At 43.0% G+C, this 16,945-nt stretch overlaps 2 pseudogenes; one reads left to right on the top strand and one right to left on the bottom strand.

The window, feature by feature from the left end:
• Positions 1 to 10,666: 10,666 nt before the first annotated feature.
• LOC134942775 (5S ribosomal RNA) lies at positions 10,667 to 10,787 on the bottom strand (annotated as a pseudogene).
• Positions 10,788 to 12,249: 1,462 nt separating this feature from the next.
• Positions 12,250 to 12,370, top strand: LOC134942764 (5S ribosomal RNA; annotated as a pseudogene).
• Positions 12,371 to 16,945: the final 4,575 nt, after the last annotated feature.

Below are 16,945 nucleotides of genomic sequence, written 5' to 3'. Positions count from 1 at the left end.
TGAGGGGGTGCTGAGGAATTACAGAGGAGCAGTGAGACAGCAGACAGCTCCCGGGGCATTGTCTCTGACCCACCTGTCTGCCCAGAGCTGGCTCCGACGCTGTTCGGGTGAGCTCCAGTACCTGGGATCTCTCCCATGCCGGCTACTGTCTTAAACTCTCTTCTTTGTCATACAGTGCTGCGACTAGCATGCAGTGCACCATACAAGCTATAGAAGCGAGCTGTTGGTGCTGTGTTTTTCAGCAGGCTATGATCCCGGCTGCCTGCCCAGCACCGACCGATAACAAGCTGCAGGAATTGAGAGGACACGCTGCCGCAGGCTTTTGCTTGTTAACAGATGCAGTCACTGATGTTACAGAAATCAAAGGTTCACTTTGCTAGCTGTCTACTTGATAGTGGAAACTTAAAGCCTGGATAACCTCCAAATCTCACAAGTATCACTACAGCAGCTTTGTGCTGAGTTTAAAGACAGACTTTATTATCGGCACTGTGCTCCCAGTTAGCAGTATCAACCTCCGCTTTGCCTCCCAGATGGGGGGATTTGGTGTAGCTTATAGGGGATGTAGAGTAGTGATGTATATAGTGTAGTAATGTATTGCAGTATATATGGGCATGTAGAACACTGATGTGGTATAGCATATAAGGGGATGTAGTGTAGTGATGTAGTGTAGCATATAGGGGATGTAGTGTAGTGATGTAGTGTAGCATATAGGGTATGTAGTGCAGTGTTTAGGGGGATGTAGTGTAGTGATTTAGTGTACCATATAGGGTATGTAATGTAGTGTAGTATAGTAATGTATTGCAGTATATATGGGCATGTAGTACACTGATGTGGTGTAGCATATAAGGGGATGTAGTGTAGTGATGTAGTGTAGCATATAGGGTATGTAGTGCAGTATATAGGGGCATGTAGTGTAGTGTACCATATAGGGTATGTAGTGCAGTGTATAGGGGCATGTAGTGTAGTGATGTGGTGTAGCGTATAGGGTATGTAGTGCAGTGTATAGGGGCATGTAGTGTAGTGATGTAGTGCAGTGTATAGGGGCATGTAGTGTAGTGATGTAGTGTAGCATATATGGTATGTAGTGAAGTGTATATGGGCATGTAGTGTAGTGAAGCATATAGGGTATGTAGTGCAGTGTATAGGGGCATGTAGTGTAGTGATGTAGTGTAGCATATAGGGTATGCAGTGAAGTATATAGTGGCATGTAGTGTAGTGAAGCATATAGGGTATGTAGTGCAGTGTATAGGGGATGTAGAGTAGTGATGTATATAGTGCAGTAATGTATTGCAGTATATATGGGCATGTAGAACACTGATGTGGTGTAGCATATAAGGGGATGTAGTGTAGTGATGTAGTGTAGCATATAGGGTATGTAGTGCAGTATATAGGGGCATGTAGTGTAGTGTAGCATATAGGGTATATAGTGCAGTGTATAGGGGCATGTAGTGTAATGATGTAGTGTAGCATATAGGTTATGTAGTGCAGTGTATAGGGGCATGTAGTGTAGTGATGTAGTGAAGCATATAGGGTATGTAGTGCAGTGCATAGAGGCATGTAGTGTTGTGATGTAGTGTAGCATTTAGGGTATGTAGTGAAGTGTATAGGGGCATGTAGTGTAGTGAAGCATATAGGGTATGTAGTGCTTTGTATAGGGGCATGTAGTGTAGTGATGTAGCAGGGCTGGCTCTAGGCATGTTCGAATAGAGCGGCCGCGCAGGGCGCCACCCTTAATGGGCGCCGCGCGCTGGCGCCGCCATATTCGAACATGGAGCCGGCCCTGCTCTGCAGCATCGTGTGACTTGAGTGCGCTATACGCGCTGAGCGGCGCCGGTGTCTAACGTCAGACGCCGGCTCCGTGCAGCGCGCACAGCGCACTCAAGCGCCTTGGACTTGGAGTCTTCCTGGCCGCCCGCCCGCCAGCACCCCCGCACCCGGACCCGGACCTGCACTGCCGCACCCGGACAGCAGTACTCCTCCCCCTCCAACGCCGCAGGTATTTGGGGGGGGGGGGGGGGGGGCGGCTGAGTGAATCATTTATGGATGGCACTGTGGGGGCATTTATCTGGCACTGTGGGGGCGTTTATCTGGCACTGTGGGGACATTTATCTGGCACTGTGGCACTGGGGGCATTTATCTGGCACTGTGGGGGCATTTACCTGGCACTGTGGGGACATTTATCTGGCACTGGGGGCATTTATCTGGCACTGTGGGGACATTTATCTGGCACTGTGGCACTGGGGGCATTTATCTGGCACTGTGGGGGCATTTACCTGGCACTGTGGGGACATTTATCTGGCACTGGGGGCATTTATCTGGCACTGTGGGGACATTTATCTGGCACTGTGGGGGCATTTATCTGGCAGTGTGGGGACATTTATCTGGCACTGTGGGGACATTTATCTGGCACTGTGGCTGTGGGGGCATTTATCTGGCACTGTGGGGGCATTTATCTGGCACTGTGGGCATTTATCTGGCACTGTGGGGACATTTATCTGGCACTGTGGGGGCATTTATCTGGCACTATGGGGACATTTTGGCACTGTGGGGGCATTTATCTGGCACTGTGGGGGCATTTATCTGGCACTGTGGGGACATTTATCTGGCACTGTGGGGACATTTATCTGGCACTGGGGGTGTTTATCTGGCACTGGGCATTTATCTGGCACTGTGGGGACATTTATCTAGCACTGTGGCTGTGGGGGCATTTATCTGGCACTGTGGGGGCATTTATCTGGCACTGTGGGGACATTTATCTGGCACTGTGGGGGCATTTATCTGGCACTGTGGGGGCATTTATCTGGCACTGTGGGGGCATTTATCTGGCACTGTGGGGACATTTTGGCACTGTGGGGGCATTTATCTGGCACTGTGGGGGCATTTATCTGGCACTGTGGGGACATTTATCTGGCACTGTGGGGACATTTATGTAGCACTGTGGGGGCATTTATGTAGCACTGTGGGGGCATTTATCTGGCACTGTGGGGACATTTATCTGGCACTGTGGGGGCATTTATCTAGCACTGTGGGGGCTTTTCTGTATCTACATATCTGGCACTGTGTGGCCATTTATGTATCTGGCATTGCTGGGGGGCATGTCATGTGTTGCTGGCACTGCTGGGGGGCATGTCATGTGTAGCTGGCACGGCTGGGGAGCATATCATGTAGTGTTCCCGCTAGGCGTCTGTGGCTAGGCAAAGTGTCTAACGTGCTCTGCCTGGCGCAAAGTGTCTAACGTGCTCTGCCTGGCGCAAAGTGTCTAACGTGCTCTGCCTGGCGCAAAGTGTCTAACGTGCTCTGCCTGGCGCAAAGTGTCTAACGTGCTCTGCCTGGCGCAAAGTGTCTAACGTGCTCTGCCTGGCGCAAAGTGTCTAGGAGGTTCTACCTGGTGCAGTGTGTATTAACTGCACTACTGTGTGGTGTAATGCAAATTGCCACTATTATGTGGCCACGCACCTTCCCCACGAAGCAACGCCTCTAAATTTTTGCTGCGCGCCTTCGGCGTGCACTGTCCATGCTTTACCATGTAGGTAGATGAGCACCAAGCATTACAGTATGTACATCATTTTGCCCTCCTAACTTAAAAATGTGCCCTCCCTGCCCTAAAAAGTGAACACTATCGTGTAGCTGGCACTGCTGGGGGGCATATTGTGTGTAGCTGGCACTGCTGGGGGGCATATCATGTCTATCTGGCACTGCACATTGTGTATCTGGCACTATACTGGAGACATTATGTGTATCTGACACTATACTGGAGACATTATGTGTAAGGCTGCTAATTGTGTGCGTAGAGGGGGGTGCGTAGAGGGGGTGTGAAAACATATTTATTTATAGTCTAATAAAATGAAGTTATGAGGCCCGCCCACTTTCCAAGAGGCCACACCCACTTTTCCTGGAGCGCGCGCATAATGGGGGGGGGGGGGGGGGGCGCTTTTACATGTTTTCGCTCAGGGTGCTAGTAGGCCTGGAGCCGGCCCTGTGATGTAGTGTCGCATATAGGGTATATAGTGCAGTGTATAGGGGCATGTAGTGTAGTGATGTAGTTCAGCATGTAGGGGATGTAGTATAGTAGTGCAGTGAATAGGGGAATGTAGTGCAGTAATGAACTGCAGTGATATAGTACAATGTATGGGGACAAACAGAGGAGCATGTAGTTGAGGATGTTGCTGGGGTGGCATGTGACGCATAGGGCATTTGAGGCACATTAGGGGAATATTGTCCAATAGTATCCCCTTTTTTTGAAAATGTTTGATGATCTAATTTAGTTTGACAGGTTTTTTTTTTTTGGGGGGGGGGGGGGGGGGGGTGCCAAATTACTGCCTTGCCCGGGTGTCGAAAAACCTAGTTTCGGCCATGTACAATGTATGTGCAAACAACAGTAATTGAAGAGGGATCCTTGAGGTTATGAAGTCCACAGTTACCTATCAGGGCCAAGTTATGGAAAGCAATCCTTCATATTTTAGCAGCCTCTTTAGAAATTTATGGGGGCTGTGTTTGTGAATGACAATAGATGGACTGCAGCAAATACACTATCAGAGATATTTGCAGTGGCCACCCATTCTTACATTTGGAGGCTGCTAATTTTCGAGGGTATCCAGCAAAATCATCTGTTTTCATAGGATTAACCACAAAATAGTATTAATGACTATGCTCCATAGACTGTGCCAGGCTGTATCCAGAACAGAGGATTTATTTTAATCTGAAATGGTTTAATGCTATACTTTAGCTCCTAATACTTTGAAAAACATGTCTCTCCATTCACCTTAAAGGGATGTGAGAAAGACATTTTAAAATCATTTTTTAAACATACTGTATGTATTCAGTAGCTAAGCGTACACTAGACTGTAAGCTTCTTTGGACAGGATTTGCAGAGTTCTTTCTTTATATTTATATATTGCTTATTATTGAATGGCTAAATCTGACTTAATGTTCTTAGCAGTAACCGAGATAATTCTCCTAGTAACTGCATTGATTATGTAGTCATTGGTCATACTAATTCTCAGATTTATTTTCATACGCTGAAAGTAACTTATTTGCTTTCACAATCTCGAACAAATGTACCTAAAGGCCAATTTAACAAATCAAGAGTCACTGTGACATGATCATTTCTGCCAGATAAGATATGGGCTGCTTCTGGTCACTTGCAATATAAGTTAATCATTAAACCGCTCAACAAATTCGCCTGGGGAAGTAATAATGCAGAGGTGGCGCAGTCATGTGACATGCACTGCGTTGTGGCCGGGTTACACCAGGATCAACATAAAAGCTGCATATAGAAAGTTTAAGATTTGTTTTTTTCTATTTGTACAGTAAATTGTAAAGTAAATTTAATCCTCTAACAGGAAATATACAATGACAATACACTTCGGGCAAATTTAATAAGAATTGTGTTTGGTCTGAGATCAAAAACACTGGGCATCGCGATCAAACAGTAAAATTTACTAAAAATCGTGTTCAATACATTGTTAAAAAATTGTTAAAAATAGGAAAAAAAATTGCATGAGGTCCCCCAAAGAAACGTATAACCAGCACACTGCTTTTTGAGCTGGCCCTGGTCCTGAAAATATGGGAAAAAATTGGGTCCCTCGTATTTAAAGAACCAGCACTGGGTTCAACTAGCAGAGAGGTAATGTAGACACGCTTCACGGTGATAGAGTCAGATATCTACCTTTTAACATTAGCTATATACTAATACCGTGTAACCGTAATGGCTGCTAAACCACGGGCACATGCTACGCACTCCGTACGCTATTTGCGTATGAAGACCTCGCACGTGGTACGCAAATTAAGTACACACGCTGTGCTGGGTGTACGGAATACCCACAGCGAGCATACACACAGACAGTAACCTTTATAAACTTTAAACACAGAATATGCTTACACTGTAAACCTTAATACCGTGGTACTATAATGATATAACACTGAACCTTTGTGAGTATGCAAGCCGTTTGAGCAATTGAGATACTCAGTAACCCTTTGTACTAGCTAGAGAGACACAGACACCCTGCTGAGGCTCCAAAACCTTTACTAACGAGCTTTTAGATATATCAAAAGGGGTACACAGTTACAGCTTATACTCTACATGCTAACATCAAATCTAACAGAATAACTACACATAAATACACAATAGCGGCACAATCGCAAATAATAACATACAATGAGAGAGAGAGAGAGAGAGAGAACGTGGCATAAATACAGTCAGAGATTAAGAATGGTCACAGAGAGTACTTACACACATAGGAATGAATCGCTGCGCTAGTCCTGGTTACCAGCTCTGGGTTAGTCAATGATGAAAACCGTTGTGGAGAGAAGACTGAGCTGTTTCAGGCTGGCTTGTTCTTATATACACTACATACAGTACACTACAAAGGGACCTATAATCCTATTGTTCATTGGACAAAAGAATGTCTCCTCGCATCATAACAAAAGGTCATAGGTTAGTTTGAACAGGTGGGCTGTGACTATATCAAACTGCTCAGGTGGGAGGGAATCTCAGAATTCCCGCCGCATGGATAATGAACTGCAAACATAGAAAATGTCCAGAAACTACTAATGGGCATAACTATATGCAGGAGCGATTAATCTTTACCTAACCAACATCGTATTGTTGCTATTAAAATACTCTTCGGTTAGGTACCAGACACCACTGTTCAACCTTAGTCAGACCCTTTGTATCACGTAAAGAGGGATTCCTCTGTCCAGGGATCAGTTACATTAAACAAACTTACAGTTATTATTAAGGGGAACATTATCTATAAAACACACTATTTGGATTTATTATGTAACGATTGAGTCGCCCGCTAGACGCACACAAACTCTATCGTAAGTGCGCATACCACGCGCCAATGCGCATGGCCGTGGAGGCGCCGTCACGCAGCTGCGAATATGCGCACGCACGGGAGAGAACGTGCACGTGCAGCGGGCAAGCGCATGGGGTGAATATATGGCAACGTGTAGCATTATATTTTTCCGACTTTGACAGTCCACCCTTTGGCAGTCATCAATAACTGCCACTTCCTAAAACAATTCAAAAAAGAAAAATATATGTCATCATGTAAATACCATTTTATGATTGGGAAAAGGGAGGAGAGGAGAAGGTGGGAAAAAGGTATGACCTAGTGAGATAGTAGAAGCATGTGTGTATGAATCCATGTTTGAGGGGTCATGTATCATCGTGCCGTACGTGTTTTAAATCAAGCTTCGAGGTATTGCGAAGTATACATTTGAATCCTTCTTATCCCGTATTAAGGGTCTGTGGATGGGCTGTCAAACTTTACCGAGCTCTTTTCGGCTTTTGGTTGCAACAAATGGGGAGCACATTTAGTTGATGATACATGAATGGGGGGAACATGTGAATGCTGATATATGTGTCTATATTCCCTATCGACTATGTGTGCTATTACCTGAAGGTTATAGTGGTGAAGGTAAGAAGTAATCGTTATAAATGCAGTCGTAAACTATGTGAGTTTAAATAAACAGTCGCCGATTGAGTTCTTGTCTGATGTCTTGTCTTGATGTACATGTTGTCTGATGTATCTCGGTGCTTTTGCTATAAATAGCGAGCAAAAGTTGTTCCATTGTCCATAAAGTTACAGTCTCTAAAGTATTGGGCTATCGTAAAAGTTAAAGTCACTAGGGATATTGGGGGTCTGTGGTATAGTCCATTGATGGTCTGTATAAAAGAGGTTGTCAAATTCTTCTTCCAAGCGGATGTCTTTGTACCTTGGAGGAAAACAAAGGAGAAACGGGTGAAAGAAACGGACCTTGGAATCACATTTTCATCACAACATTGTCTCTATCGTTGGGTTATAAATCAAATTAGTTGTTGTTAGTACAGTGTCCTCGCTCCTCAGACTCATCACTCTGGTATTACCTTTACACTTCGTTAAAATCCGAACGCATCTAAATATCAGACCAATCAATATGACGGCACCCAGAATACACAAGAGAAATTTCCCTACATCCAAAATAATACCTTGGGCCCATTCTCCTAAACCAGAGAACCAATTTCGTGGGTTCAACCATGACACCCAACTGGTCAGCTCATTACCCACAGCAGCGAGAGTGAGATTGTGTTTCCTTCGGAGCTCCCACTTTAATTGCAAAATGTCATCCATCTTTTGGTCTATGACCTCGGCCGGGTCCTCAGTGCTGTTTGTAACGTACGTGCAGAACTTTATTCCATATTGAGTTGCTAGGGTGACACAATACCCGCCTGTCACAGCTGTGAGGTAATTGAGAATCATCCTATGCTGAACCAGTTCTGTTTTGTAGGCGTGTAACTCTCTCCCAGTATACCTGAATGTGTCGTCATACATTTCGGTGATATTGTCTAATAAATTTGCTAGCGCAGATATATCTATAATTTATCACTTCTCTGGCGGTACGAGTGATATCTAACGCGAGTAGGAATTGAATCCCGGTGGATTCATGGATCAGATCAGAGGCCGAATGCTCTGTCCTCTCTATCAGGTGCCGTTTAACGATGTGCTCATAATCAGTGTGAGTATAAGGAGCTTGGGCACCACGCTGAATATCTTTCATTTTACTATGGTATACAGTCATTACTTCAGGCAGTACTTTTCCAATGTAACACAATCCCTCTGAGTTTGAGGCAAGCCACTTATACGCCTTTCTCCCGCATATGAAATATGCATCATCGGGGAGTACATATGGGACGGAGTATGACATTACCATGTTACAAATTTTCCATGTGAAATCTCCTAACCCTAATTCTCTCATCTGTTTAGTACACGTATCTGTTTGTACGATATGTGCACAGTATCCTGGTGATACTTCTCCAACTCGCATGGTTCTACTTCCTAAAGTGTACCTATACCGGAAATATTTTCCATTCTCGACTATCTGGCGTATAAGCTCTGTGTCTATGGGCATTCGGTCGGCTCTATGTGAAAATGTCATGGTTTGATTACTCCATGACACTTCCCTATTTCCCGGCTTTCGGGGATTGGAAATGTTAAAGCATACTAAGAACCTATCCACATGATATTGGTGGAGCTTCAAACTAGGAGGACTAGAGATATTAAACCTCTTGTCCACCGGCCTCCCACCACTTAGCTCAAGTACCTCTCCTACAGTTAAAGGGAATGGTACTAGTCCTGATTTGCTATGACCTCGAGGTACTTGAGAGCATACCCAACAGTCTTTCTGGTTTAACACTTTACCCACTAAGGAGTGATAGTCACTCAATGGATGCCGGTCCATGTGGATATTAAAACTGGACTGACATTTCTTGATGCACCCATCCTCAACTATATTGTCACAATGCCTACAGATGCAGTTCTCCTCAACTAACAATCCTTCACAATTCCTTCTATTGTCAATGCTACCAGATCGTTTTCAGATACTCGCCTTTACTCTGTGATTATGTTGCTCTTGGAAAACTACGCCTCCATCCTGGTCATCAGAACCCATTCCCGATCCTTTCTCGACCTCCATGGTACTCTCACCGAAACAGACTGCTCTGGTCAACATCATGGTCAACAGGAAAACACGGACTGCAGTCTCTTGGGGCGAGTCCATCTTACAGGAGGAGAAAGAGAAATTTGTAATGGGGGTACAAAAAAAAAAATACTTTGAGGGGAAAGAAAAATGTTACAATGTCTTGTGTCCTCTAGTCTTGTTGTTCTTCTTGCTCTGCTGTCATCTCAAAGGTGCTGTCTCTCAATCTTCCAAACAAACAGTCCGGTGATACAATATTCCTTCCAAATCTGCGATCTTTCTGTAAGGAACAAAAAATCTTGCATTACCATTTGTCTAACTGATGTGTGACATACCGTCTTTAAAGCATGAGAACATGAGAGAGAAGAAAAAAACAAACGAGGGAGAGAACAATTCATATATATGTGTTACATAAAACAACAAACAAAAAAAAAAACATTGTCAGATCTTCTGTTCACCATCAGGCTGTCACACCAACACATCCATTGGTATCTTTGCGCAGTCTCCCCCACCAGTATTTCCACACTCCACCTTTTTGTGCCTGGCCAGGACACACCGATGTCGGTAGGTCACACTGGGGTTAGGTAGACTTCTGCAAAGACCAAGTAGCTATGTGATGTTTGAGTTCTGCCGATGAACGTCAGAGATGGGAAAAAGAAACATTTACAGATAAATTACAACGTTTACCCGGCCGTTCTTGTGCCTGCATGGAACTGACCTCCCATTTCATTAACTGTAACCTCAGGTTTACTATCAAGGCTACTGACTAGCTTTACTGGCTGTAAACTTTGAAAAGAAAAAAAGAAGACTCTTTTTTGGGAAGCACTCTTATACAGATAATATTGTATGACTCTAATGTCAAAAAATAGCTAGCTAAAATACAAAATTTTTATTAGTTCTCATTAAAAATAATTATTGGGGAGTTCAATTTGGCGCCAGTATATGTTTAAATAGTGACATTGCGAAAATATGGGGAATGATGTACAAGATACAAGGTACCAATACCTAATTCTGGCCGGGATGGGTATATCCAGCTGTGGCTCAGTCTGTGATTATAAGTTGCTCATTTGTTGGAAAAATGACCGTCATTTGTAAACTGCTATATATCCCAATTGGGAATTTTGATCCTAGCAGATGATTGAATCATAGGTCATAACCGAGAGGTAAGGTGGTGCTCTATTACTAGTGACAAGTGGGCGGCAAATATTTGCAGTACCAGGGTGTTCCTTGGTAGTCTCCTATCCAAGTACTTAACCCGGCCCTCCACTGCTTGGCTTCCAAGATCAGATGAGATTGGGCATCTCCAGCGGGGTATGACCGCAGACCTTATGCTCACCCTTGTCACACTGTGTCCAAAATTGTGCACAGATGAGAGCCGATTATTATTGTCGTATGAGCCACAAGTGAAATTTTTTTATCACAGTTGATAGGATATACTAAATGATTAAATATCCATCTAGATTATCAGGGCTTAGGTAGTCGCAGTATGGGTAGGAAAAAACCTATATATTGCATAATTATCACATATATGTAAATCTAACATTGAATAAATGATATTATTATAATCATGCAGAAAATAGGGAACCTCCAAATTTGGTCTCCAAAGCCACAGATTGCATGCGTAGTTACACTATAAATTCTGTGAATCAGCTGAGCAGTGAAAAATACAACTCTCAAAAACCAAAAGTGAATTAATATCAACTGAGGTGACACTGTATGTATTCATAGAGTGCCCATACAGTGTAAAGGAGAAAACAGAAAGCGTTTTTGTTTTAAATGGGGTCCAGGGTTTAACAGATGTATCCACATCTGCTTTTTTTTGATAAAGATGTGGACCCCAAATCAGTTTAGTATATATTCCTTTGCTGTTGATAATTAATGTCACTTAGTGTAATATCGCAGTCTGTGTAACATATAGGTAAAATTTCACTAAGTACCTGTCCATGCGCTGATGCATAAATGAAATGAAATATCCAAATCTGATATATAATTTTAAGGTTTAGATCCTACTTGTATGGAGAGGGAGATCCTGGTATCTGAAAGGTGCCGGCCGCGTACGCCCGCGTCTGCCCACGTTGGGCTAGTTGCCGGGCTTTGGCCGCACTGTGCTTCCTGTTGTTCTGGTTCCCTAGGCGACGGATATTTCATTTCATTTATGCATCAGCGCATGGACAGGTACTTAGTGAAATTTTACCTATATGTTACACAGACTGCGATATTACACTAAGTGACATTAATTATCAACAGCAAAGGAATATATACTAAACTGATTTGGGGTCCACATCTTTATCAAAAAAAAGCAGATGTGGATACATCTGTTAAACCCTGGACCCCATTTAAAACAAAAACGCTTTCTGTTTTCTCCTTTACACTGTATGGGCACTCTATGAATACATACAGTGTCACCTCAGTTGATATTAATTCACTTTTGGTTTTTGAGAGTTGTATTTTTCACTGCTCAGCTGATTCACAGAATTTATAGTGTAACTACGCATGCAATCTGTGGCTTTGGAGACCAAATTTGGAGGTTCCCTATTTTCTGCATGATTATAATAATATCATTTATTCAATGTTAGATTTACATATATGTGATAATTATGCAATATATAGGTTTTTTCCTACCCATACTGCGACTACCTAAGCCCTGATAATCTAGATGGATATTTAATCATTTAGTATATCCTATCAACTGTGATAAAAAAATTTCACTTGTGGCTCATACGACAATAATAATCGGCTCTCATCTGTGCACAATTTTGGACACAGTGTGACAAGGGTGAGCATAAGGTCTGCGGTCATACCCCGCTGGAGATGCCCAATCTCATCTGATCTTGGAAGCCAAGCAGTGGAGGGCCGGGTTAAGTACTTGGATAGGAGACTACCAAGGAACACCCTGGTACTGCAAATATTTGCCGCCCACTTGTCACTAGTAATAGAGCACCACCTTACGTCTCGGTTATGACCTATGATTCAATCATCTGCTAGGATCAAAATTCCCAATTGGGATATATAGCAGTTTACAAATGACGGTCATTTTTCCAACAAATGAGCAACTTATAATCACAGACTGAGCCACAGCTGGATATACCCATCCCGGCCAGAATTAGGTATTGGTACCTTGTATCTTGTACATCATTCCCCATATTTTCGCAATGTCACTATTTAAACATATACTGGCGCCAAATTGAACTCCCCAATAATCATTTTTAATGAGAACTAATAAAAATTTTGTATTTTAGCTAGCTATTTTTTGACATTAGAGTCATACAATATTATCTGTATAAGAGTGCTTCCCAAAAAAGAGTCTTCTTTTTTTCTTTTCAAAGTTTACATCATGTTTAACTGACTCGGGGGAGCACCACTGATGGGTAGTCTTTTGATACAAAAAGGAATGTGTTACCTTACGTATCTACTCCCCAAAATAAGGATTTGAACCCTAAATTCCATTATCAGTATTTACAGATAATTATCATCACACATATACATCAAAAGACCAGTGCGGTTTCCATTTTTTGTTTCTTAAATAGCTTTACTGGCTGCAAATTACAGGTGCGGCCCAAAATTCTTCCTATATGATCCCTGATTACAATTTCGTGTGTCATATCTCTGCTCGTGTCCTTGTCTAGGGGGTCTGACTTTATGTGGGCTGTTACAGTTGCTGGCATAATGCCCTTCCCTTTTACACAAATAACAAACCCTGGGCTTCCTCCAAGTGCCAGTGGCCTGAGGTCTTGGTTGATTTGATGCCTCCTCAAACGCTTGGATGCTCATCACCATCAACCGCTTTCCCTGTACTTCCCTGATTCCTTGGATACCATGGTTATGTTGTTGTCTAGGGGGTTGATATACCTTCTGTAAATCTTTGAACATGCAATCTCGTGCATAATGACCTTCCTTCTGGCAATTATAACACCTTATCACCTTTGACTTACCCACAAGGATCTGAGGCTTCTTACCTCCCTGTGCTTCCCTGTGCTTGCTGATGTTTTGCTCATGCCCAACAGCGGACTTTCTTAATGCAGCCACCGAGATATTTCTCCAGTTTGGGTTGGTGGTCTGAACCCTTGTTCTCAGCACTTCCTTTAAACCATTCATTAACACAGATACTGCTACTTCTCTATGCGGTGCATTTGTTTGTGCGTGATATATAACACCGTACGTACCTGTGGACACGACCTCACCTGACCCTCCGTTAGGGGGTTTGATTACTGCCTTTACCGATTTGGTCATGTCCACCTGGATGTCTTGTATGATGGCTGCTGGAAAAGGTGTCGACATCGTGCTGGGCTCACTTTCTTGCTTGTAATCCTGAGGGAAGTTTAACATGGGGTGCGACTTGCACAGGTTAACAGTTGTACATTTAACAGTTTTACTTTTATCATTGTTACATTTACTACTACCATAATTATTAATACAGTTGCTAAGTGCATTTTTATCATACACCAGTGTGCCACTCTCTGTAACCATCTTTTCTCTCGTTGCCATATTTTTTCTTACCACAGTGAGAGTCAGCTGTGCAAGCTAATCCTCCTTATCTCTCACTTTCCTGTTGCCATAACTGTAAACAATCATAATGTTGGATCCGTCTCTTTACAGATTTAATGAGACATATCCTTCTCCTTAGATTTTTGTAACACCTCTGGGCTAAAACTGCCTACTCGTGGGAACTTTTCCCCATCATGCACAGTCATTCTTTCCCATTCATCACACAAAACCTCTGTGTGTGAACCGTATTTCTCACACATGATATACCTTGCCGACCCTATTGGCCGGTTTACTAAGTCAACCCGAACCGAGGTTGATCGCCCCCTACCTGAACAACTGGTCCCCATCTTTGCAGGTGTTGTACTACCTCTGACCTTAATCAGGGTTTTCAGTGAACCCTTACAAAAACCAAGATGTCCGGGGCAGGCCAGCGGCGGAAGTTTACCGAGTACTCCACTCACTCGCCCACGTTGACCGATACGCCCACACACTGCCCTAGCACTGGCGTACTCAACCTAGGGCACCTGCGACCTGAACCTCTATTTACAGGAACATGTGGGTGTGATCCGAAGAGCACTTAACCCTTTCCAGTAACTATTGGTTGTTGGATAGTTCCCGAGTGACCAGCGAACTTCCCTTAAAATAAAAAAATTACACAAATCACGTTAGAATGTACAAATAGCGTTTATGAACCCTCTAGCGTACGCAAACGGTACTGGGTCAAGTTATTAACTAAAGCACACAATTACGTGCGGTACAATCGTACTGCACACAAGTAACTAATCTTATGTGCGGAACGACCAGTGGAATCGAAAATTGTGGCTGCGAATTCCTTCAGCCGGAGCTTAATGGCCTATATGGGTTCCGCACCAACCCTTCCTGGTGTTGTGCTCCTTTACTCTTTATCTATAGCGGACTTCTTAGTCTGCTGTACCTGGACCTCCTGGTCTGTCTGGACCTCCTGGTCTGTGCTACAGTAGACCTCCTGGTCTGCTATACTCTAATGCTCCTATATATGTTTAACAAGGGATGCCTCCCAAGCCACCGTGTCGTCACTGACACATATGTTCCTCACGAGAACTCGATGATTTCCTGTGGTTCCACCCAAAAATTAGAAAATACTTATATATATGTTTACACACACTTTCACCTCATGTACTCTTCACTTTCGTTTCTGCGCAGAAATCCCTTTCATTCAGTATCGCAGTCTAGTCCAGAGGAGTTGCAACTAGAGAAGGATCTATTAGCTTAAAATTTTGGACACTGAGACTGATTTGTGCTATTATCGCGTTTCCTCCTTATTGCCTACTAAAACAATACTATCGTGTGATTTGTATTACGTGGGCGTTTCCGTACGCTTGCGTTGCGTAATATACGCTCCGTGCGTCGACCCTTGCGTCGCGTACGTTCGCCCTGTCCCTTGTTAGAGACACGTGTACGCAGGCCAGATATGTCCACAGAAATACAATTAACACGTTTATATCAATGTAAATGATCTTTAACTGTAATCATCTACTGAACACCACACAGAACTTCCTTGTATCTTAGGCAAGCAGTGTGCGTGTTTTACAAATTACTCCTTAACGCAGGCTTTCCCAACCACGGTCCTCAAGGCACACTAACAGTGCATGTTTTAGTGATATCCAGGCTTCAGCACAGGTGACTTAATTAGTAGCTCAGTTATTTTGAGTTAACCATCTGTGCTGCAGCCTGGATATCACTAAAACCTGCACTGTTGGTGTGCCTTGAGGACCGTGGTTGGGAAAGCCTGCCTTAACGTATTATTTTTACCTTTAACTTACCAATAGCAACCACTCTTTCTCAGCACGTTATCAATTATAAATGGCAAACAGGAAAGTGAGATGTGAAAATTACACAAATGAAAATGCAATTCTAAATTAATCTAATACCATACATTGATGTAAGCACGCACATATAGATATTACATATATGTACTAATCACTATTACTTATGTGAGACCTTATTCAGTGCTTCTAATTTGCATATGAATGTGCTTTTTAACTAACTCTGTAAAGGCGATTTCTTTCACTGCTAGAAGAGAAAAACAAAAACAAAACCCAGTTATACAGGTTCATTTGCATTTCAATGGCCCATGTCACAAGTAGCAGAGTTAAACAGGCTCTTGAATGGAGACAGTGAGAAAAAAAAAAAAACACTATGTTTTATTTGTGTATTTCCTAAATCAAATATTTATTTTATTATTAACTTTTATCAAACTCTATCTGAACCACTCATGATTGACCATGACATGGACTAAACAAATGCATAAAAAAAAACTCATTAAATGATAATTTCTTTTTTGACAATGGATGGCTGATTATTTCCTGAGTCAACTGAAAATCAGCCGCTTAGGGGAAATTTTTTTTTACCTTCCCAAAATGGCCGCTGCTCCTCCCCCTTCCACCTCCATGAGGGTTACACAAAATGGTGGACAGACCATGCGGTTCCTTTTGTCACAAAGAAAATCATCATGCCAGCCCCTGTAGTTATTCTAGGCCTGAGCTTAAAAAAAATAAAACTATCAAGCCATGCAGAGCGACCAAAAATACTTTTAAACCTATTTAAACAGACACGCAATCCAATCTGCGTGTGCAGTTGGCACCAAATAGAAATTAAAACCAGATTTAAAAAGACAATAGCGTACTGTTCTTACCTTCCGGTTCCGGATTCCACCAGCACTCCTACAGCGTAGTGTAACAGACGCTTATCTAGTCAGCACCACTGTATCCCTCACCACCAATACGGATACGAAAGGACACTGCTTTCCCGCCCTTGCTGACAGATAAAGTCTGTTTGCACTAGTGTGGATATGTGGAGGGAGGACGAGGCCCCAATTGATAAAGTCAGATATCTACCTTTTAACATTAGCTATATACTAATACTGTGTAACCGTAATGGCTGCTAAACCACGTGCACATGCTACGCACTCCGTACGCTATTTGCGTATGAAGACCTTGCACGTGGTACGCAAATTAAG

This window comes from Pseudophryne corroboree, chromosome 1 (genome assembly GCF_028390025.1).
Source record: "Pseudophryne corroboree isolate aPseCor3 chromosome 1, aPseCor3.hap2, whole genome shotgun sequence".
Classification (NCBI taxonomy): domain Eukaryota; kingdom Metazoa; phylum Chordata; class Amphibia; order Anura; family Myobatrachidae; genus Pseudophryne; species Pseudophryne corroboree.
The sequence above is the reverse complement of the archived record's forward strand: the minus strand, read 5'-3'. Positions and strand labels throughout refer to the sequence as shown.